The following is a 25,378-nucleotide window of genomic DNA, read 5'->3' on the forward strand; positions in this document are numbered from 1 at the left end:
AGTCTTCGTGTACGGTTATACACATGCTGTATTTTTTATCTACTAACAGTGTCAGTTTTCGTCAGCAACCCATTTTTTACTGTGTTTAAAATCACGAATTTACGATTACTAAATTGTTCTATTCCCCTTTTCAATAACACATATTCTATTAAGCATGTGATATTTTCAAGAGATTTCCTCACCTATATCAGTTGGTGTACTCAGCGGGCCAATAAAAAGTGCACTTACATTTACCGTAATCTGAATAAAATAACAAGTTAATGTGCTTACGAACCTTATAATCAACATATACTGTTTTTCAACAGCCACTGAAAAGCTGTGTTTATGTAAGTGTAATAGACATATGCCCGATTGCTGTGAACACAACCAAAAGTAATAACTCAAAATTAGAAAGAAAACCAAGTTCGAGATATTAATAAAACACATTTTCTCCAATTTCGCAGTATTGTTTCTCTCATTTCAGTCAGTACACTTCTAATCTCGAAATGGACAGATATGATAAAAACACTGGATAAAAGCGGATCAAATATATACTAGTGATTCCATGAAAATTTGATTTACGCGTAAAATTACCATATTCTGTTTGGTATTAATAATGCTTTTCTGAATTAACTGTACCTGGGTAGATATTGTAGTCGTAAGCATGGCATTGTTTGTTACTAAGATTGTTAATAAATAATCGTATTCTTTGTTTTCTTCGTGGTCTTCAGATGTTATGCCCAGCAAGTCTTTAGAGAGTTCCACGGCATAATCTCTAAAATAACACTCGCCATCTTTCAGCGAAACACCAATCTGAAAACAAAGATACACCAGTAAGGCATTGAAAGGACTGCGTTAGACGTACCAATCAGGTCCATACTTTGATTATCTTTACACTTCACACAACATTGTTATTCGTTCATTTCTGAGTGATATACCTGCTTATTTGGCGTATGCACACAAATAGAAATCATGTGCTAATGATAGAGACATACCAGTGGCTTTTTGATAGCGACGTTTTCCCCGCCAAGTGAAACGTTGACGTCCGACATGGCAGTCAAATTCCAATGAATATTAAGTAATCCACTATGCTCGTCGAAGGTTCGAAAAATAATCCTGGAAGTGTAAGCAGTGGGTATTCAAAACTAACAAAGTGGTGCAAATCGTAGAGGGTCTTCATATGTAAGTTGTGACTTGAATTAGGAATATATACTGACCTATTATCACAAACCAATTTAAGTTAGCCATAATCTCAAAGATCTAAAGTTCGATATAGTGTATATTTTTGTTGGTAAAATATATGTTATTCTGTGAGCATCATTACAAATAGCAAATGCGTACCACGTGTTGTCAACAACTCCACACGTTGTGTAGACCAGTGACCGTAAGGTAGGTGTAAAGAATGTAATTTCATTTTCTGATCACAGTTTGATTCTCTGTTATTTGTGTGGGAAGTAATCGTTGACCTAAGTAAAGAGAAGACTGGTGGAGAACACTTCTTTCGGAAAATGTTGCAAACATACGGTTCTTTCATTGACACATGTCTTTTTTTGCCGCTTTCCAGCATAATTGACAACTTATATGGCTCATCACAGGGCCTTAGCGATGAATTAATATCTTCATTTATAAATGATGACACTGTAATCCATTTTGAACTTTTTAGCCCGGTGGAACCTACAAAGCTGTCGAAGAAAAGTACCCTACTTCCCGACCAATAACGGTGCACTACTTTGAGTTCATCCAAGCGGGGAAGTTATTTTACATAGTCACGGCCAAGAGTTGAGTTCCGCTGAGATGTTATATCCCCAAAATGATAAAAGATATATTGTGTCAAAACTAAACATTTGTACCTTGTCTGTGATTCATCGATCCATGTTATATCATAAATCTCTGGCGGTGACGACTCTACGTGAATCAGTACATCATCCTGGTTTGTATTGCCCTTCACATCTGTCGTTTTTACCCATAAATGAATGGAATCGCTATCGCGGCGTGTTTATTAAATCTTTGCTGTTCTGCCTGCAGTATAATGTGAAAGATCAGTTGAAAACAAACGAAATAGACAATCAGAGACCAAACAATATAAAATATTTAGAACGCAAAAATACTCCAGTAGTGTTATGCGGATTGAACGTCACCACTCACCATAATATCGTCAACATCTTGCCAGTTTCCAGTAGGAGAAGTGATAGTGCGCCCTCCCTGGTGGTCTATGTCGTAGTTTACTTCGAAGCGCACGATTGCATTGATATTTGGTATTGCCTCACGTGATCTGGTTGCCGGAGGTTGACCTGTAACCTCTTTATATTGCGACAACAATGGAGGTGAATTACCTTCAATGGCCTTCAGGAATTTATGTTCTCTATGAAATCTGTTATAAAAGTGTCCTGGCCATCGCAGCACTGCCTGTGAGGGATCATTGCTTACATTTATAGTCTATAAAAGGGCATATCGTTAACATAGGACACAGTGTGATTCTAGTACGTACTATCTGTTAATGTATATGTATAAAATTGGCCAACCCAACTAATGTCGTGTTCGGCGTTTCATCGATTCCATAGCACACCATCATAACAGAACAGGTTGCACCTAAACGAGGTACATGCCTATCACCCTATGGCGTGACATTTATATTCACAGAGTTTGGAGCGCTTTTCAGCGTCTTATAAGGGACTCCAAGTCCCCTTTCCTGTGGGCCAGTATGATTCGAGTCTTGAAGATCAGTTTGCCAAAGGTAGGTGGTCTTTTTCGCTGCAGAGTCAACCCAGATAGGAAACTGGTCTGTTATAGTAACTCCGTTGACTTCATCAAATATCATGAACCGCCTGGCTCTATCGTGGTTACCAGCTACGTCATTAATAATCAACATGACACAATACACTCCTGAAATGTAAAGATAACTATAAATAACACGTGAACAATATTATAAAGGGTTAGTTGAATAAGTTCTATTGGTTTATGAATGCATTGCACTGTTTGGTTGGTATATCTACTATACCTGGGTTACTTAATGAGATAGTAAACTGTGTATCTAGTAGATATACTATATCTGGTTAATTCAATGTGATAGTACACTGTGTATCTGGTAGATCTACTATACCTGGGTCATTAAATGTGATAATACACTGTGTATCTGGTAGATCTAATATATATGGGTCATTTAATGTGATATTACACTGTGTATCTGATAGATCTACTATACCTGGGTCATTTAATGTGATATTACACTGTGTATCTGGTATATCTACTATACCTGGCTCATTTAATGAGATAGTACACTGTGTATATGGTAGATCTACTATACCTGGCTCATTTAATGAAATAGTACACTGTGTATCTGGTAGATCTACTATACCTGGGTCGTTTAATGTGATAATACACTGTGTATCTGGTAGATCTAATATATATGGGTCATTTAATGTGATATTACACTGTGTATCTGGTAGATCTACTATACCTGGGTCATTTAATGTGATAGTACACTGTGTATCTGGTATATCTACTATACCTGGGTCATTTAATGAGATAGTACACTGTGTATCTGGTAGATCTACTATACCTGGCTCATTTAATGAAATAATACACTGTGTATATGGACGATCTACTATACCTGGGTCATTTAATGAGATAGTGAACTGTGTAGCTGGACGATCTACTAGACCTGGGTCACTTGATGTGATAGTAAACTGTGTATCTGGTAGATCTACTATACCTGGGTCATTTAATGTGATAGTAAACTGTGTATCTGGTAGATCTACTTGTCCACTCAGTACAGGTGGTATTGATCTGTATCCCAATATATCACTGTAGGCTTGCATCTTGTATACTTCATATTCATATCGTAATATACCGGAAAGGTCGTCATGCCAACCACTATACTGCACAGTATAGTGGTTGGTATATCTACTATACCTAGGTTACTTAATGAGATAGTAAACTGTGTATCTAGTAGGTATACTATATCTGGTTAATTCAATGTGATAGTACACTGTGTATCTGGTAGATCTACTATACCTGGGTCCTTTAATGTAATAATACACTGTGTATCTGGTAGATCTAATATATATGTGTCATTTAATGTGATATTACACTGTGTATCTGGTAGATCTACTATACCTGGGTCATTTAATGTGATAGTACACTGTGTATCTGGTGTATCTACTATACCTGGGCCATTTAATGAAATAGTACACTGTGTATCTGATAGATCTACTATACCTGGGTCATTTAATGAAATAGTACACTTTGTATCTGGTAGATCTACTATACCTTGGTCATTTAATGTGACAGTACACTTTGTATCTGGTAGATCTACTATACCTGGGTCATTTAATGAGATAGTGAACTGTGTAGCTGGACGATCTACTAGACATGGGTCACTTGATGTGATAGTAAACTGTGTATCTGGTAGATCTACTATACCTGGGTCATTTAATGTGATAGTAAACTGTGTATCTGGTAGATCTACTTGTCCACTCAGTACAGGTGGTATTGATCTGTATCCCAACATATCACTGTAGGCTTGCATCTTGTATACTTCATATTCATATCGTAATATACCAGAAAGGTCGTCATGCCAACCACTATACTGCACAGTTATATCACCCTGTAGAATAATATGAATATTAAGTAGTAGTGGTAGTAGTAGTATATTTGTGGCTTTGGTAAGAATGAGTAGTATATCTACAGACTCTTGGTGAAGAACCAATCTGTAACATTATGTGAGATTCTAATACATTGCATGATCTGTAAAGAAAACCTCACTGACAACAAAGAATCACTTTGATTGTTGTACAGTTCATGGGAGTTTGTATCTAGCAGAATCATGAAATTGAGTTTAGAAGACATTTCTAACCAGACTATGAGTGCTTACAACAATGTGTTTGATTCGGGTAATACACACCCCATCATTCAATGAAGACTAGCTTCACTACTATAGTTTTTCAGGATTTGTTGCCAAACCCACTGATTTTATCATATTTTATGATGGTCACAATAATCAGTGGAAAGTATTTTGCATATAATGAAGGAAAGAGTGCAATTTTAAGAGTTCACTCACAATTGTAGTTATCGCTGGGCTGTACAATGTACAATGTGCTGGAGGCTGATAGTCCAGGGTAAAATGCAATTGGAAGTTTCGTCGTAATTTCTTATAGTAATGTAACCATCATTACGAGTCTTTGCTGTGAAGTAAAACCTGTCAAAAGGCAATCCAAGAAGATTATACATATTTATGGAAAATGAACTTTCACGCGGCTGAGTGTACTGTCACTTGGTTTGGTGAAGCGAGTTTTAATTCGTATTTAATTGTTTAGTTTACGAGATGCAATTATTTAAGAACATAAATTTATCGAAGTAAAATTGATATCTGTGTTTCTAGTCCTACCTGTCCCCATGTTGAAAAACAAAATCAATATCACCTGTGACGTCACGGTCGTGCATAGCATGTGGATTGTCTGACTGTATCCAATAGAACATGTGACATTTCCATTTTTGACATTATTTCCACCTAGTGAAACAAAACACCGGAAATATTGGATATTGAGTACGTAAATAACACACATTGCAAACAACTCTATATACGTAATGAGACAAAACTTGTCTGCAACGCTTACCTCTGATAACCCACCAATCATAGGATGCTGAAATAACACCAACTTTGAAATCTTCCACATAATACTGCTGTGGCCAATCAGCGGCGTTAGGACCTGCGTAATTGTTATGGACTCAATTTGGATACGATTTGGTTGGATATTTGTATAAACAGTCGTAGGTGCCGTCACGTGATCGTCACAGTCGGCGTCTGTTCTGTAGTCACCTGTCGTCTGAATCAAGGTCCCCAAGCAGTATTGCATGACGGGAGATGTATTCACTGAAAAACGAGAATGCATGTATATTACTACTTTGGAGAGATATGTACATTCAATATTGCTATTCTAATGTAAATTGTATCTGATAATAGCCGAACATTTTGAACATAAAATAAACACTGCACAACGATAACTATGATGGCATGTAAAAGCGAAGAGTATTTTTTTTTTACAATAATGAAATATATACACCTACTTTGCAGGCAGTTATTTCCACTGAAGCTTGGTGCACATGAACACGTTGAGGGCGTTGTCGTACAATGTCCTGGCAAATAAAACTGGCTATCTGGACGCCAGGAGCATCTTTCTGTAAGCATACATTCATATTGTTCAGGTCTCGAGCAAACAAACCACGCGAATAGATTTTGCTCTATCATTCCCCCCAAACTATCCGATCGTCATCGCGTTATAGGCCTTATAGGTGGACGGCGTGACGGCAGATAATGGAATAATATTTATGGCATTTGTGGTTTGTGTGGAAAAATAATCAGACAAGATATGGTTATAATGCACTGATCACACTCACTCAGCCATTTATGTCTATTCAAATGCATGGAGTAGACTATCATCTTCTTTAATTGTTATTTGCTAAATATCAAATTATTTTGTGATGTCTTATGTGTTGAACATATCAAAACATGGCGCGACACTTCATGGTCACAAATTGTGTAAATATATTTAAAAATATCACAATATATGCCTGATCGCGATCGGGGGACCCACATCAGCGAAATACTCCCTTTACTCTTTCATAGTATGAAATACACTTACGTTCACATATCCTGTTAGGATATCCACCGTAATCAAACAATGGATATGCAACAATATCTCCACCCCTGTCATACTTACATCCTACACATTCCTGATTCGTTGATGAATTACAACGTAACTCTTGGCAGTTGGCAATAGCTGTACAAGCTGTAAGTAACAATAACAGCGACGGAAACTTTTCGAATATATGTTCTATCGCATATGATACGTTATAAACCTGAATACACACTATTATCACATTACCAATTGGGATTTAAATTATGTGATACACGGACGATACAAATATCACTTCACACCAAATGATCCAGTAGTTTACGAAAAAAGTAAGTGATCATTTTGAATATCTCGGAAGTCAAATCATACCTGCTTTCTAACCAGTTTTATTTGATTTTTATCCAATTAAATGCAATGGCGTGGAATTTGAGATTATTTGTAGTCACGTTATTGCTCATCAAGTATGCACTGTGATGTTCTCTGATTCAGTACAAATAATGTATAGCAATACGATAACATATTACATATGAGTACGTATTTCTGTAAATTACTGATGTATTCCATCTAATGTTTTATGGTATAATAGTTAACTTGAAAAAAACATACTACAGAATTTGGCTTGTAGATTTAGTTTAGTGGTGCATTGAAACTTCATTTTGAATGACATAACAAGCTAAATTCCAATAATTCCTGAAAAAGTGTGCCATCTCGAGGCCTTTACCTTTCAGGACACACACACTGCGCCGTATTGTCCCGAGGCCCACGCCAGTGCCACGATTAATGCAGAATACTTTTAGAATACAGAATTGTATGTGTTTAACTAAAAAACTTTGGCGGATAACTGTTACACTAAAGATACAAGGTTATATCCGAATTAGGTCATTACAGATAGTCCATCTCAATTCATCCAAACAGTCAGTTTACATAGACGACTCCACGTGACGTAATTTAACTCGTAGACTGAAATGCCACCTATTCATGACAATGAATAGATTATACATTCATCTACTATGTTTACTTCACAGAATTCAGAATGGGTGTGGCAACTCAGGTTGTAATGGCCATGGTTCTCCACTGACGTCATCATGTAGCTGTACATATGTAGATGAATGGTGGGATTCGATACGGTTTCAAAGATTGTCATCACATGCTCTTCATGAGTGAATAAATATTAGGTTGTGACACTCTCTTTTGTTCTGCTTTTTGTATAAACATTTATTTATTTAAATATAAATTAACTTTCGAGAGAGACATATTACGTATGTATTAGTTTAGGCTTATGAGCTATATATTTCACAAATGAAAAACTGTCGAATACTGGTATTTTAATGGGTACACAATAGTCAATTCAACATGTCTGTTGTGAGTTTCTTTTTTATATACGAGTTTATCCCCAACCTACAACGCAATGTCTTCTCTGTACCACAGTAAGCCAAACAAATAAAAACCTAAAATTCCACCACAATCATTTGTTTTCGAACAACATCATTTTCGGTGGATATACAGAAACGAACCTTCACTTCATCATTCGAGTTTTACCCCACTTATAGAACAACACTGCGCATGTGCCATTAATTATCAGTATGCAAAGCATCAAACAACTATTCTCTGCAATGAATGAACATCGTAAGGTCCGTTGTAATAGCCTTAACGTAAACAGGTCTACAGCATTCGTCTTTATGAACTCAGTTGTATGACCTGTTGGTTCCTTTCTAATCCCATTCCACTTTATATATTCCATTAGTGTCGCATACGAACATATCCATTTGCTTCATAGTAAATATATATATATATCTGTTTATTTTTTTTTTAAAGATTCCACTCATTAGTAAATAGCGCCCTCACTCAACAATATTTAGTTTGTTGAGACATTACTTAGACACCCTGCAGCTTGAAATGGTATGGTCCAAATCCAACATGGCATCAAAATGATTTCTGTTTATTTATTTACTGTTGTAGATCCTGAGAACTAGCCACTGATTATGATGTCGGGAATAAATGGTATTCTGAACAAGCTTTATTAATTATTGCTGGCAATATTCCAATATGAATTAGGAGCAAACTGTGACACCAAATCTAGTCGTTGTATTGTTATTCTTCTAAAATAATTTTTTCAAATGTCTTGAACCAGATTCAAATATAAGGATATGAATTGTAAAATATTAAGATTATTAGTTTCCAACACATTAATTTGTAAATGGTAAATGTATTTTAAAGAATTCAGTGTCAACATTATGAAATAAAATAAATTAAATAAAGATATTATTTGTATTTTGGTATGTAGAAACTTGGCTGGCCCACTCAAAGAAGTGAGTTCTACGTTTCTTTTTTTTAATTACTTTATTTGTTTTACAGACTGCACATAATAAATCACTCACAGTGCAAGGCTAGTTGACCAACATGTATATTCTCTTGCTTGAGTGTGAAAGTACATGGTTTAGTGACTACCTCTTATGTTTTAAAATTTTAGAATTTCTTTTATTTGGGAAGGTTCTTCTATAAAAATAGAACAGATGTAATGAATTAATTTTGATAATTTATTTTAATTTCAGCACCAGATCTGAATCACTGTCTGGGAAATCATTTATCGCACAGGTATTTCACTCCGCCTAGGCTACAAGAACTATGGGTACAAGTTATAAGTCCTGTCCCAATATGTTTTCAGGTGAGTGAACAGTATACCTTCATTAATTAAAGCATCACTTGATATTCACTGCTTGTAATGTATTGTAATAAATTAATTTCAATATTTATTTTAATTTCAGCACCAGATCTGAATCTCTGCCTGAGAAATCATTGATCGCACAGGTATTTCACTCCGCCTAGGCTACAAGAACTATGGGTACAAGTTATAAGTCCTGTCCCAATATGTTTTCAGGTGAGTGAACTGCATACCTCATTAATTAAAACATCACTTGATATTCACTGCTTGTAATATATTGTAATGAATTAATTTTAATATATATTTTAATTTCAGCACCAGATCTGAATCACTGCCTGAGAAATCATTGATAACACAGGTCACTGCGCCTAGGCTACAAAAACTACGGGTACAAGTTAGAAGTCCTGTCGCAATATGTTTTCAGGTTAGTGAACTGTATACCTTCATTATTTAAAGCATCACTTGATATTCACTGCTTGTAATATTAGAATAGTAATGAGTTAATTTTAATATTTATTATAATTTCAGCACCAGATCTGAATCACTGCCTGAGAAATAATTTATCGCACAGGTATTTCACTGCGCCTAGGCTACAAGCACTATGGGTACAAGTTATAAGTCCTGTCCCAATATGTTTTCAGGTGAGTGAACCGTATACCTTCATTAATTAAAACATCACTTGATATTCACTGCTTGTAATATATTGTAATGAACTAATTTTAATATTTATTATAATTTCACCACCAGATCTGAATCACTGACTGAGAAATCATTGATCGCACAGGTATTTCACTGCGCCTAGGCTACAAAAACTACGGGTACAATTTATAAGTACTGTCCCAATATGTTTTCAGGTGAGTGAACTGTATACCTTCATTAATTAAAGCATCACTTGATATTCACTGCTTGTAATATTAGAATTGTAATGAATTCATTTTAATATTTATTATAATTTCAGCACCAGATCTGAATCACTGCCTGAGAAATAATTTATCGCACAGGTATTTCACTGCTCCTAGGCTACAAGAACTATAGGTACAAGTTAGAAGTCCTGTCGCAATATGTTTTCAGGTGAGTGAACTGTATACCTTCATTAATTAAAGCATCACTTGATATTCACTGCTTGTAATATTAGATTACTAATGAATTAATTTAATATTTTATTTTAATTTCAGCACCATATCTGAATTACTGCCTGAGAAATCATTTGTCGCACAGGTATTTCACTGCGCCTAGGCTACAAGCACTATGGGTACAAGTTATAAGTCCTGTTCCAATATGTTTTCAGGTGAGTGAACTGTATACCTTCATTAATTAAAACATCACTTGATATTCACTGCTTGTAATATATTGTAATGAATTAATTTTAATATTTATTATAATTTCAGCACCAGATCTGAATCACTGACTGAGAAATCATTGATCGCACAGGTATTTCACTGCGCCTAGGCTACAAAAACTACGGGTACAATTTATAAGTACTGTCCCAATATGTTTTCAGGTGAGTGAACTGTATACCTTCATTAATTAAAGCATCACTTGATATTCACTGCTTGTAATATTAGAATTGTAATGAATTCATTTTAATATTTTATTTTAATTTCAGTACCAGATCTGAATCACTGCCTGAGAAATCATTTATCGCACAGGTATTTCACTGCTCCTAGGCTACAAGAACTATAGGTACAAGTTAGAAGTCCTGTCGCAATATGTTTTCAGGTGAGTGAACTGTATACCTTCATTAATTAAAGCATCACTTGATATTCACTGCTTGTAATATTAGAATAGTAATGAATTAATTTTAATATTTATTATAATTTCAGCACCAGATCTGAATTACTGCCTGAGAAATCATTTGTCGCACAGGTATTTCACTGCGCCTAGGCTACAAGCACTATGGGTACAAGTTATAAGTCCTGTCCCAATATGTTTTCGGGTGAGTGAACTGTATACCTTCATTAATTAAAACATCACTTGATATTCACTGCTTGTAATATATTGTAATGAATTAATTTTAATATTTATTATAATTTCAGCACCAGATCTGAATCACTGACTGAGAAATCATTTGTCGCACAGGTATTTCACTGCTCCTAGGCTACAAGAACTATAGGTACAAGTTAGAAGTCCTGTCGCAATATGTTTTCATGTGAGTGAACTGTATACCTTCATTAATTAAAGCATCACTTGATATTCACTGCTTGTAATATTAGAATAGTAATGAATTAATTTTAATATTTATTATAATTTCAGCACCAGATCTGAATCACTGCCTGAGAAATAATTTATCGCACAGGTATTTCACTGCTCCTAGGCTACAAGAACTATAGGTACAAGTTAGAAGTCCTGTCGCAATATGTTTTCAGGTGAGTGAACTGTATACCTTCATTAATTAAAGCATCACTTGATATTCACTGCTTGTAATATTAGAATTGTAATGAATTAATTTAATATTTTATTTTAATTTCAGCACCATATCTGAATCACTGCCTGAGAAATCATTTATCGCACAGGTATTTCACTGCTCCTAGGCTACAAGAACTATAGGTACAAGTTAGAAGTCCTGTCGCAATATGTTTTCAGGTGAGTGAACTGTATACCTTCATTAATTAAAGCATCACTTGATATTCACTGCTTGTAATATTAGAATAGTAATGAATTAATTTTAATATTTATTATAATTTCAGCACCAGATCTGAATTACTGCCTGAGAAATCATTTGTCGCACAGGTATTTCACTGCGCCTAGGCTACAAGCACTATGGGTACAAGTTATAAGTCCTGTCCCAATATGTTTTCGGGTGAGTGAACTGTATACCTTCATTAATTAAAACATCACTTGATATTCACTGCTTGTAATATATTGTAATGAATTAATTTTAATATTTATTATAATTTCAGCACCAGATCTGAATCACTGACTGAGAAATCATTTGTCGCACAGGTATTTCACTGCTCCTAGGCTACAAGAACTATAGGTACAAGTTAGAAGTCCTGTCGCAATATGTTTTCATGTGAGTGAACTGTATACCTTCATTAATTAAAGCATCACTTGATATTCACTGCTTGTAATATTAGAATAGTAATGAATTAATTTTAATATTTATTATAATTTCAGCACCAGATCTGAATCACTGCCTGAGAAATAATTTATCGCACAGGTATTTCACTGCTCCTAGGCTACAAGAACTATAGGTACAAGTTAGAAGTCCTGTCGCAATATGTTTTCAGGTGAGTGAACTGTATACCTTCATTAATTAAAGCATCACTTGATATTCACTGCTTGTAATATTAGATTACTAATGAATTAATTTAATATTTTATTTTAATTTCAGCACCATATCTGAATTACTGCCTGGGAAATCATTTGTCGCACAGGTATTTCACTGCGCCTAGGCTACAAGCACTATGGGTACAAGTTATAAGTCCTGTCCCAATATGTTTTCAGGTGAGTGAACTGTATACCTTCATTAATTAAAACATCACTTGATATTCACTGCTTGTAATATATTGTAATGAATTAATTTTAATATTTATTATAATTTCAGCACCAGATCTGAATCACTGACTGAGAAATCATTGATCGCACAGGTATTTCACTGCGCCTAGGCTACAAAAACTACGGGTACAATTTATAAGTACTGTCCCAATATGTTTTCAGGTGAGTGAACTGTATACCTTCATTAATTAAAGCATCACTTGGTATTCACTGCTTGTAATATTAGAATTGTAATGAATTAATTTTAATATTTTATTTTAATTTCAGTACCAGATCTGAATCACTGCCTGAGAAATCATTTATCGCACAGGTATTTCACTGCGCCTAGACTAGAAAAACTATGGGTACAATTTATAAGTCCTGTCCCAATATGTTTTCAGGTGAGTGAACTGTATACCTTCATTAATTAAAGCATCACTTGATATTCACTGCTTGTAATATTAGAATTGTAATGAATTAATTTTAATATTTTATTTTAATTTCAGCACCAGATCTGAATCACTGCCTGAGAAATCATTGATCGCACAGGTATTTCACTGCGCCTAGCCTACAAGAACTATGGGAACAAGTTAGAAGTCCTGCCCCAGTATGTTTTCCGGTGAGTGAACTGTATACCTTCATTAATTATAGCTTCACTTGATATTCACTGCTTGTAATATTAGATCTGTTTAATTCGTTTAAAAGATTCCTCCCATTAGTAAATAGCGCTCTTACTCAAAAATATTTAGAATGGAAAAGTTTGATGAGTCAAGTGCATCTATTTGCTAAGCTTGTTGTACATAGATGCAAATTAATATAGGAACCATTCATGCTGCAGGGTGTACTGGGAGGGATGGAGGATTTCGTGTTTGTAATGACTGGTTGTAATGTGCTATCTCGTCGTTTTCAGGATGCAGCCTAATATGTTTACTTTCTTGGTTGTTCAATTATGGCTAAAATTTGTGTGGTGGGTGGAAGATGTGTTTATTGTTTGTTGAGTCATTGTTTAGACACCCTGTTGCTTGAAATGACATGGTCCAAATCCAACATGGCATCAAAATGATTTCTGTTTATTTATTTACTGCTGTGAATCCCGAGAACTAGCCACTGACTATGATGTCTGGAATAAATGGTATTCTGAACAAGCTTTATTAATTATTGCTGGCAAAATTCCAATATGAATTAGGAGCAAACTGTGACACCAAATCTAGTCGTTGTATTGTTATTCTTCTAAAATAATGTTTTAAAATGTCTTGAACCAGATTCAAATATAAGGATATGAATTGTAAAATATTAAAATTATATGGTGTCCAACACGTTAATTTGTAAATGGTAAATTTATTTTAAAGAAATCAGTGACAATATTATAAAATAAAATAAATTAAATAGAAATATTATGTGTATTTTTGTATGTGGAAACTTGGCTGGCCCACTCAAAGAAGTGAGGTCTGCAGTTCTTTTTTTTAATTTCTTTATTTGCGATAAAATCTGGTATTATACAGACTGCAAACCAGTAATTTTAATGAACAAGAAGTACATTTTTCTTAGTAATAGTGACACGTGTTGTTTAGTATGATTGACCCCCACGATTGGTAGCAGGAGCATAGAAGTTTATAATTAAAATTATTTTCCATAATAAACATGAAACCATCATAAATGGCCTATAAACAGCCTTTCACTTCATAGTGGGGTGGGTGGAGTAAACCTATGATTATTTTTATTACTTTTTGACCATCTAGTTTGCCGTTCACCATGTCGATTTCCATATAAACAAAAGCCAGTGAATGTTATTCAAGACAAAAAAACTGCATCTATTTATATAAATACACATGGACAGAGAATATTTTTTGGAGCACTAAATGTGACAAATGCCTCACTGTCTGTGATAAATATACCACACCAGCTACATAGTGCCAGACGAGGAGATGGGTAGGTAGTGATAAAAACATTGACTGAAGCCATGCAAAGGACTGAATTGTTGTCAATAGCAACAAACATACTGGGAAAGTCAAAGACAGTGAAAAAAAACACAGTCATATAAATACTAACTTTCTAAGATCTTTATTAGCACCAAGTAATCCAGAGTAGAACGAGATGAATCAACGCTATACTCCGCCATTTTTATTTTAATATTAGATGCAACCATTATTTTATAGGGGACAACGGATTATGAAATTTCACACACCCAAATCCCAGCATGGATTGTGATTACCTTCACCATAATGCATACATAATTTAGATGTAATTCAAATTTCAAATATAATATTTAACTGTGTGAGCCAAATTAATCAAACAATGGAGCACGGAATAGTGGGAGTTTTGAAGAATCCACTGATTAAATTGGAAATTTGGCAATGACTGATAATATCACAACTATATATAGCCAAAATAATACCGTTTATTTGCCTGGCTGGCCACTGTTCTCATCGTAAATATCAACATGTCTGACCTACGCTGTTATTTAATGAGCATGTATTTGTTAACAGAAATAATTATTGTGCATTGCTTGAATAATTTCAATTAATTTCGTGAAATTAATTTACATAATGGTAAATTGAAATAAGATAATTTTCTCGCCGATAATTGTTGTCATCAACGAGGTCACTTGGATGGGATCATATTGGTTCTCCATCTATCTCAACGTGGAGATATAAGCTTGTAAACTCGATAGTTGAGTCTAATATATAGCTAATGCTAGCAGAGTGGTGACCAAAGCTGCCCCGGCAAACTCAGTCAACAACTCAGCAAAAAGATAACACTTTTTACATCATAGATAATTCACACTTAAACTACGCCCTCTAAAGTAGCGTGAGCCAATCGTATGTTAAGATTATTGTAGATTGTCAAATTTAAGGTTGCGAGACTATAATCTGCAAACTTGTTTTCATCTTTTAATTGTAACTAAACGGCTACAAAAAGACCCAGGAAAGTATATATTCGTGGAATTGCCAGACTTTTCAAAAGTGTGTTTGTCTTGCTCATATCTGTATTCTGCGACGCGTTACTCACTCCAACGTAAAACAATACTTTCCTGTGATAAGAAGCTGTTTTTTTCACTTTTCCTAGTTCAATAGTCTGCTAAATTGAATGCGTCTTGTTAGTTTTATTCAAGCATTGCATTTAAAAAAGTAGCGTGCTGAATTTTATTTTATGTTTTAGCCGCAACTCAAACCACGACATGTTGGTAAATTCCACGAAATAGTTTGTCTGGACACATTCAAGTTTCTCTCATTGTCACCTTAAAGCTGTGAAAATGATGTTAATTCGATAAGTATGCTTTATATTCGTATTTTGAAAATGAAGTCGATGAAGTCATTGCAACGATTTTCAAGCTTGTTCGTCGGCGCAACTGATTAGTTTTCACATTAAGGTATGCTTTAACATGTGTAGAAATACCCCAATGTATGGGGCTATTTTAAACCAACACATAAAGGAATGGCATAGCTATAATTAGGTAAAATTGGCAGATAAGAACACCAAAATCGACGATTTTTAAAGTGGCTGCGTGACCTTGTGTGACACATTGATATGTGAATGACTAATCTGTGCAAGAAACAGAACAATAAGATTCCTACTAACAGCCGCGCGTGTGTGATTAGAACTTCTAGTATGTCACCCCAGAACACCCCAGCCATGACGACGCTCCGAATTTTCTTGTATGACCACAGTTCCCGTTTTGAGATATTGCAAATAAACCTTGCCCAGTACTTCATTCGGCATCGCGAGCTCGATGATCATCATCATCTTCTTCATCATCGTCATCATCATCTTCATCGTCATATTATTTTCGAACACGAACATATTGCTGCAAACCATTCGGTCGTTATCCTTCTATTTTCTAGCAGCGCCTGGGTGTATCTTAACATTGTACTTCTTTGGTTTGCCACGCTTTCTTCTAATCTTGCTCGCATTAAGATTTACTTGTTTCATACTAGACACAGTGAAATGAGTGAACTAAACCAAAGACAATAGTGTTTTTGACTGAACTTCGTCTCAAGAACACCTTTTTCTGTTAATGTTTTTGCACTGACTCGAACAAAAGAGATGCAAATATCAACATTACGAGTTCTGGCGAATAATCATTGCATTTTCTTGAGTTAATCTTTGAAACGTATATGCACACCGATTAAACCTGGCTTGTTGATTTTGGTAAACACCACCGAGGCTGCCTTGTTAACCAACTTATATGATATTCTATTATATTTGTTTACTGTGAATAAATAATAAATGTTGAATGTTTCCAATAGCAAGGTATCGCTTCAACACTAAGTATGATTCTGGGATAAATGTGGGAACCCGAAAACAAAATAAAAATAAAACATATTCGAAATACTGCTGATCAAGTTGGTGTACTCAATACAATATCGATATTTAATTCTGTAGTGAATGCAAGTTGCATAATTGAATTGTAAGGTCTCAAGTTCGTGTGTCCGTGCGTGTGCATGTACGTTTATATGTGTCAGAGCTTGTATGCTTTTGTAACTTCGCAATATATCTCGAAGGGCAAAATAGTGTATTCATATTTGGCACATATGCTCCCTATTCGGCCCAATAGACGAGATCATAAATTTAGGAACAAAAGTCAAGGTCATATTATTGGCATATATATTATCATTCATATCCAAAATGACCTGACTATCGTTCACAGTATGCCTTTTTATATTTCCGTCCGAAAGGGCAAAGCCAATGTATGTGTTAATGCATTTCGGTATTGAACTACTAGGGCCTTCAAATTGCCGCATGCAACTTGCAATATTTGGTTACATTGAAAGGTCAATAATTAGGATCAAAGTATGTGTTTATGTATTTTTACAAGGTGGAAATAGCCATCCCTTTCAAACTTGGGACACATTTTAGAATATTTGTTGGTCTTAGGGATGTGGGGGACCATCTTATTTCTGTCATTTGCTTTTATTTTCTACCAATCTGGATTTTATAAAAACAAGTACTCAAAGTTGAGTATTACGTTTTTCTTGAACCTGTAATTTACATATTGAGACAAGTGTGCTCTGTCTGCAAATAAACAACTATTTCTCTGATGTACAGTACAAAATAGTTATTGTGCAACGCTTGAATAATTTCAATTAATTTCGTGAAATTAATTTACCTAATGATAAACTAACATAAGATAATTGTCTTTACGATATTATTTTCATGGTCAAATTGTAGGTTTCCATGGCACCAGAGTCGTGTGATGGTGTGCTGAAAGCTATCCAGTCACTTCAGTAGAAATACTTGGAAACCTTGTTCTGCCAGGAGTTGGAAGAATATAAGGGAGTTGCGATGAGTGTTATACGCCTTGTGTGGTTTGGATACTTGCTTTTTCTAGCTATGAAACATCGCCAGGCGGCAGGTAAATAGTGTTTCTTTAGTCTATCACATCCGGTGACAATATGTACTAGACAATATCTCTTTGGTGAAACTAGTGAACGCAATATTCTGTGTCGTCTATTTACAAACAGGTTACATGTAAGTGTAGGGGTTTATATCAGGTTGATATATATACAGATCATAACAAAAGCTAGATGAAATATATTCCTACACAAGTGAATTCTTATACATAATGACGTCCGTGTCTGTTATTTGGAAACGATTGGCAATGTTCATCAACATTATTTTCCAGTATACATGAATGTTTCAAAAATAACATTATATATAGTAGTGCTAACATCGTTTAAGATTTCTGAAAAATTAGAATCATTTCCCTTGTTTTGAGAGTATTTGGAAAGGCGTTGAGTTACATCAATAAATTGCCGATGTTGTACTATGCTTAACGTGTTACTTTGAATCTGTTGATTGTGAGTTTCTCTTCCGTATTATAATAATACATTAGATACATATTAAAGCCTTGGGTTTGTTAGTTGAACTTTATTTCAAACCAACCTGCCTTTAAAAACGTCACAATCAGAGTTAATAGTCAGCTGATTTTAATTTTCTAACAAGTGTCGCTGAATGGAAAGTTCGTTTTTGGAGTTTCAGTTATATTATTATGTTCTATAAAATTTCATTTCTGAAATTATTATGAGTATTTAATTAATGATATGGGGGTAGCTCTATGATGTTGTTCAGAAGACGGGCGTGTGGATTAGTGTTAAAGTTTTGGAAATCATGAACATTTGTTTTTACTTATTTTTTTGATAAATCGATAGTCAATATTTGATTTAGTGGTGTTCCCATCCTATGTTAACGTTCAGCATTGCATAACAATAAACATCAGAGGGAATCAGTGTTAATTGTAAGTTTATTTGCTTTACACCAGTCTACAACTTTTTCAACTCTGGATTATTACTGTTAAGATTAATTCTGTTAGTTTTCATGAAGTTAAATAAATTAGTATAATCAGCAAACAGTCGAAAATCGAAGACATCAATGCAGGTGTTAATATCGTTAATATAAAGTAGAAATAACAAAGAACCGAGCCTGATCCTTGGGAATTCCACGCTTAATTTGTCTTAGAGATGACGTGCTGCCGTTTGCATTGACTTTTTGATACCGACTATCTAAATAACTTTGAAGCCACTGAAGTGGAGACAACTAACCCCGAAATGTTCAAGTTTGCAAAGCAAAATAGCATGGTCTTTGGTATCAAACCTTTTTTAAGTAAATGGAGATGCAAAAAATGACATAGCCTTCGTCAATATTTGTATTGAGTGGGTAAGAAAATATTTAATTTATCAAGAACTGTTAATAGCTTAGACTTTACAGTGGATTCTATAATTTTGCGACTGGTAAAAGTGAGATAGATCTATAATTACTGACTTCTAAAGGAGACCTTTTTGACTCCCATGTGCGAAGCACATAATGGGAGTTTTTGCAGTTAGTGTGTCTGTGTGTGTGTATGTGTGTATGTGTGTATGTGTGTCCGACTGTTCCACTGCTATCTCAAGAACCATACATCGGTTTTTCATGAAACTTGGTGCATAGATGCTCTAGGCCAATGCGCAGATTTGATTAGGTTTTGGTAAAAATCCATGCTCGTTAATTACCTAATTTGCATGATAATTAGCTGATTTTTAGCTGTGCCATGATTGTTCCACTGATATCTAAACAACCACTCATTGGATTTTGATGAAACTTGGTACATAGATGCTCTGAACATATGCGCAGATTTGATTAGTTTTTGGTAAAAATCCGTGTTTATTAATTACCTATTTTGCATGATAATTAGCTGATTTTTAGCTGTTCCATGATTGTTCCACTGATATCTAAACAACCACTCATTGGATTTTGATGAAACTTTGTACATACATGCTCTGAACTAATGCTAGGTTTTGATTAGTTTTTGGTAATAATCCGTGGATACTAATTACCTAATTTGCATAATGATTAGTCAATTTTCATTTTTTCTACTGATATCTCAAGTACTAATTATCACATTTCAATGAAACTTGGTACATAGATGTCATATGACACTGCACAGACCTGATAGTTTTTATGGTAATATCAGTTCATATTAATTACCTAATTTGCATAATTAATTAATTTTCAGCATTTGATATAAGTACTAATCATCACATTTCAATGAAACTTGGTACATAGATGTCATATGACACTGCACAGACCTGATATTTTTTATGGTAATATCAGTACATATAAATTACCTAATTTGCATAATTAATTAATTTTCAGCATTTGATATAAGTACTGATCATGACATTTCAATGAAACTTGGTACATAGATGTCATATGACACTGCACAGACCTGATAGTTTTTATGGTAATATCAGTACATATTAATTACCTAATTTGCATAATTAATTAATTTTCAGCATTTGATATAAGTAGTTACCATTACATTTCAATGAAACTTGGTACTTACATACTCAAGGACTATGCAGACATTGATTGTTTTCGATAAATATTTGTGCATATTAATCACCTAATTTGCATAATTAGTTAATTTTCAGCTTTTCCACGGGTATCTCAAGTACTAATCATCGCATTTCAATGAAACTTGGTACATAGATCATTTAGGACTATGCAGAGACCTGATTAGTTTCAGGGTAAATAATTGTGCATATTAATTACCTAATTTGCATAATTAATTTTCAGCTTTTCTACTGATATCTAAAGTACTAATCATCACATTTCAATGAATCTAGAATTATGCAGACCCAATTAGTTTCCGGTAAATATTTGTGCATATTAATCACCTAATTTGCATAATTAACCAAATTTCACACTGATATCTCAGGTACTATACATCACATATCAATGAATGTACATGGATGCTGTAGGATAATAGACAGACCTGAATAATTGTGGGTTAAAATCTGTACATATTAATTACCTAATTTGCATAATTAACCAATTTTAAGCTTTCACACTGATATCTAAAGTACCGTAAAAACTCCAAAATTTTAAATAATTGGTGTTAGAAATGTGACGTGTTTTTAGAGTCAAAATTAAGGTGCATTTTCGGACGGTCGAATTTTTCAAAATAGAAATCAGCAAATGAAAAAATGGGGATGATAGACAGTGTGCTTCATTAGTTTTTAAAAAATGCAATGTCCGTCAATTGACGTAAACTTCCCCATGTTTCACGGTAAAAGCAAAGGTCGTGGCCGAGTTGTAACTCAAAATCTAAACAAAGTCATCAATCAGTGAGTATTATGACAAGCAAAACAAAACATCAAGACGCGGAGAAGAGGTCAGCACAAAACTAATAGGTCAAAAGACAAAGCTGTCTCGCACTACCTAGGAAAACTTGCGAATGTTCGAAGTACAGGTACCCATTGGGCAAAAGATATATGGAAGTTTAGCAAACTATCTCCCCGACCCAGTGCAATGTATTCCGTTAGAATCAAAGCTCATGTGTCCCTTATTTGAGGGACCAGATTCTGCCGTAAATTCGCCCTTGGATTAAAAAATAAAATGGGATTTAAGAAAATAAAATGGGACTTTTAAGGTGTATTTTGGCGTCATTTTTCGGACATTTCAATCAATCCTGCCGGCTAAAATAGAGTCTAAGTTTTACCGTAGTCATTGACGTCTGTCTATTCAAGAGTACACGTGTATGATTTTTATCGTGACTAGCGTGAGCGGGTAAGCTTTCCTTTCGAGAATGAGCTGTTATCACTGTGAACAATGTTAAATTATTCTTCAGATGACCAGTTTATTTTTTAAAAACAGCTAATTTTTTATTAAAAAAAAATCATGCCGTTTTCGCATCAAAATCCAAGCCAAAATATCGTACTACAACATCAATCTTTTCCGCATTGCGTTCAATAACATTAACATATTTAAATAAGCTATGGTAATTTGAACACGTTGGCATCATCCAGCTTTTTGATTGGTTAATTAGCGATTTGACCTATTTGACCTAAGAGAACATGGCGGATATCCTACAGCATCCAACGTTTATACGAGACCGGAATTCGCTTACGATGAAACTAAGTTGACTTTTATTTGTATTTCATAACCATTCAACAAATTTATTTTGTGTACATTATTATAATCACTACTGAGTACGGTAATAATCAACAATTCAGAAACGCAGCATGCCGAGATTTTTGTGTTCGTTTTTATTTGAAACTTCGTTTATTTAGAATATATTTTCGTTACCAATAAAATAAAAATCTCTCAGTCAATCAGAAACCCGGATTCATGCCTTCGAGGAAGGTCCCGTTTGAACGCTCACATCGTTTTTTTTTCGTTTGGGGGAAAACTAAAACTGGTCGCAATTTTCGAATAAGAATGAGTCGGCAATTTTCAGTGGAGTCGAAAATTTGGAGGTAAATAAAACACCGAAACCCGGCAAATAATTAGGTGGACTAATTTTTAGAGGGATCGAAATTTTGGAGTTTTTACGGTACTAATTATTCCATTTCAATGAAACTTAGTACAAAGATGCTCTAGGACAATGTACAAACCTAATTAGTTTGGGGTAAAAATCTGTTCATATTAATTCCCTAATAAGCATAATAATCCATAATTTTTTGGTACTAATCACATTTCAATTAAATTTGGAGACATAGATTTTCTGTTACATTGCGCAGACCTCATTAGTTTTACACTCAAATCTGGTCATATTAATTTTCTGATTTGCATAATTAGTTTTCAGCTAAGTAATTTCGAATTATATTTAATGTGTCTCCAATACTCTCAGCACATGGGAGTTCTTTCTAAGCTTTCTTTGATTTTATAAATTGGGATAATTTGGGCTACTTAAAGTGTATCTGGGAATATGCCTGTGGTGAGGGAGAGGTTTATTATGTAAACTAAAGGACCAAAAATATTACGGGTTGCGTTAACAATTAAGCTGGGATGATCTGGGCTCATTGTTTTGTTTGGGTCAAGATTTGCAATTTGTGTTTGCACGTCAATTTCATTGACAGGGTGAAAGGAAAATGGATTGGAGAGATTATCAGCGGGGAGGTAATGGATAAAATGTTTTGATGATTGGATTTGGAAAGCAAGATTAGGTACGATATTGATGAAAAAATCAGTAAACTTAGTGGCAATGTAGATGTCCTCAGACAACATTGTACCATCCTCATTGCAATTTAATTGTAAATGTAGTTCTATTATTATTAATATACTATTGATAATTTGCCAAGCTTTATTTGTATTGTCAATGGTAGTTTGGAATCTTCTAACATAATAATCTCGTTTTGCCTTTTTAGGAGCTTTGTCAGAAGATTTCTATATTTCTTATATTTCTACATTGTTGCGTGATTTTTTTAATTTTTGTGTAAAGTATATTTTTTGTTTTTGTCGAGGAAACGAGGCGTCTGGATAGCCAAGGTTTTGGAAATAAGTAACATTTGCTACGACATGTTATAACTGGAGCTTGCTTGGATGATACATTAGAAAACAGTTCTTAGACTATTTTGAGGGCCAGACATTTTTAAATATGGAAAATATAGGGAGATGGTCACTGATATCAGCATGCAAAGTACCACACTCAACATAATAGACGGCGATGTTGGTGATCACGTGATCAATGACAGTAGTATTATTTGGGGTAACTCTAGTTAACCAATTCGGAAAATATATAGCTGTTTAAAAGTGTAGCATATGCAGAGTTTATAAAGTGATATCAATGTTGAGATCACCCAGAATGATACATTTCTTATTTGCAGTGGAAAAATAGTTTAAGACCTGGTCAAAACTATTAATGAATTCCTGAAGAGGGTTGTTGGGTTTCCGATAAATAACTGCAATTACAATATTCTTTTTATCAAGGGTTGTTTCAACAAAAATAGATTCACAATGGGTTATTTGTAATTAATTGAATCGAGTAAATGATAATGAGTTATGTAAATACAAAGCCAAACCGCCATCTTGGGAATGTTGATGACTAGAGGTGATAAGTTGTATGGTGGAATAGTATAAAGATAACAATTTAAGTTATTATGTAACCAGGACTGGGCTATAATGGGGAAAATGTGGTTAATGACATTGAAGGGGGAAACAAGTTCGTCAAAATGTTTGGAAAGAGATCTAATATTTAAATGCAAAACTGAAAAAGATTGTAGATTGTTTTTTTAAGTGTCTACCTGTATTAAATTGTTCCAGTGAATATTCTTTACAGTTATATTTAGTGGGTTGAGTGTCAGCTGTTTCCGCCATGGAATATTTACACGTACACATGGAATAATAATATTGTTTACTTAAACAATCTTGTTGAGGTCTTTAATATTTTTCTATATGTATGGCAGGCGCTCCGGGTACTTTTCTTACATATATTTTGCCACTGTTTGTCCAGATGAATCTGGATTCGTAGTTTTTACGTTTCTGGTTTGCCTGGAAAAATAACTGTTTATTGGGTTCTGTCAAGTTTTCGTTGATTTATATGCGGGTACTACCCCCCGGTTCCAATGTCCCGTGTTGTTTTACTTTTGAGGTGTTTGTTGGCTAAATACAGTCTATTTTTGACAGTGCATCTTCTAAACTTGACGATTATAGTTGCCGGTTGATTTTCACTACTATTTCTCCTTACGGGTAAACGATGCGATAAGTCAATATCATTAGACGATATATCAACACAAGCCTCCGCTGCAACTTTTACAACCATCTTCTTCCGTTACACCAGATATTTCAATATTATTTCTGCGTGAATACTGTTGCCAGTCATTTATTTTATCCCTTGTTTCTGTCAACCTTTCTCTAAGGTCGTCATTTTCAGCTTTTAGTTGTACGATCTGTTCTTTGAAATTGTCAAAGCAATCACTAACGTATGCGACGGATTGTTGTAATTCCAATAGTTTAACGTCCATGTCAGTCTAGTTTGTCTATCTTGGATGTCAGTTCATCTAGGGTTGCTTGACTTTGGCGCGGATGGGAAGCAAACAAGCTGACAATTTTTACATCATGTAAATGTACATCATCATATGTAAATCATCTTGGCACAGCTTAGTCCTTGCTTGTCCGCAGTCCTGACACTTCATCCTTAGATATGGAATCGAATGTATATTGGTAGTGTTTAAGGTGAAAATTGGAAATGTGATGACAGTGTTTGGCTTAATGGATGTTTCATGTCTGATACAACCATTAAGTTTAGCAACCGACACCCTGTCACAATTTCAGTATGCAACTAATATGATAAATATAGCAAAAAAAGTTTCAACTCATGCGCCATTTAGTATATAGAAGTATAACACGCTCTCTGTTTTCGACGTAT

The 25,378-nt window shown here is 34.5% G+C and overlaps 1 pseudogene; it reads right to left on the bottom strand.

Moving 5' to 3' along the window:
* Positions 1 to 474: 474 nt before the first annotated feature.
* On the bottom strand, positions 475 to 24,974 carry LOC144355611 (uncharacterized; annotated as a pseudogene).
* Positions 24,975 to 25,378: the final 404 nt, after the last annotated feature.

Source organism: Saccoglossus kowalevskii, chromosome 22, assembly GCF_978046115.1.
Source record: "Saccoglossus kowalevskii chromosome 22, keSacKowa6.1, whole genome shotgun sequence".
Lineage (NCBI taxonomy): Eukaryota > Metazoa > Hemichordata > Enteropneusta > Harrimaniidae > Saccoglossus > Saccoglossus kowalevskii.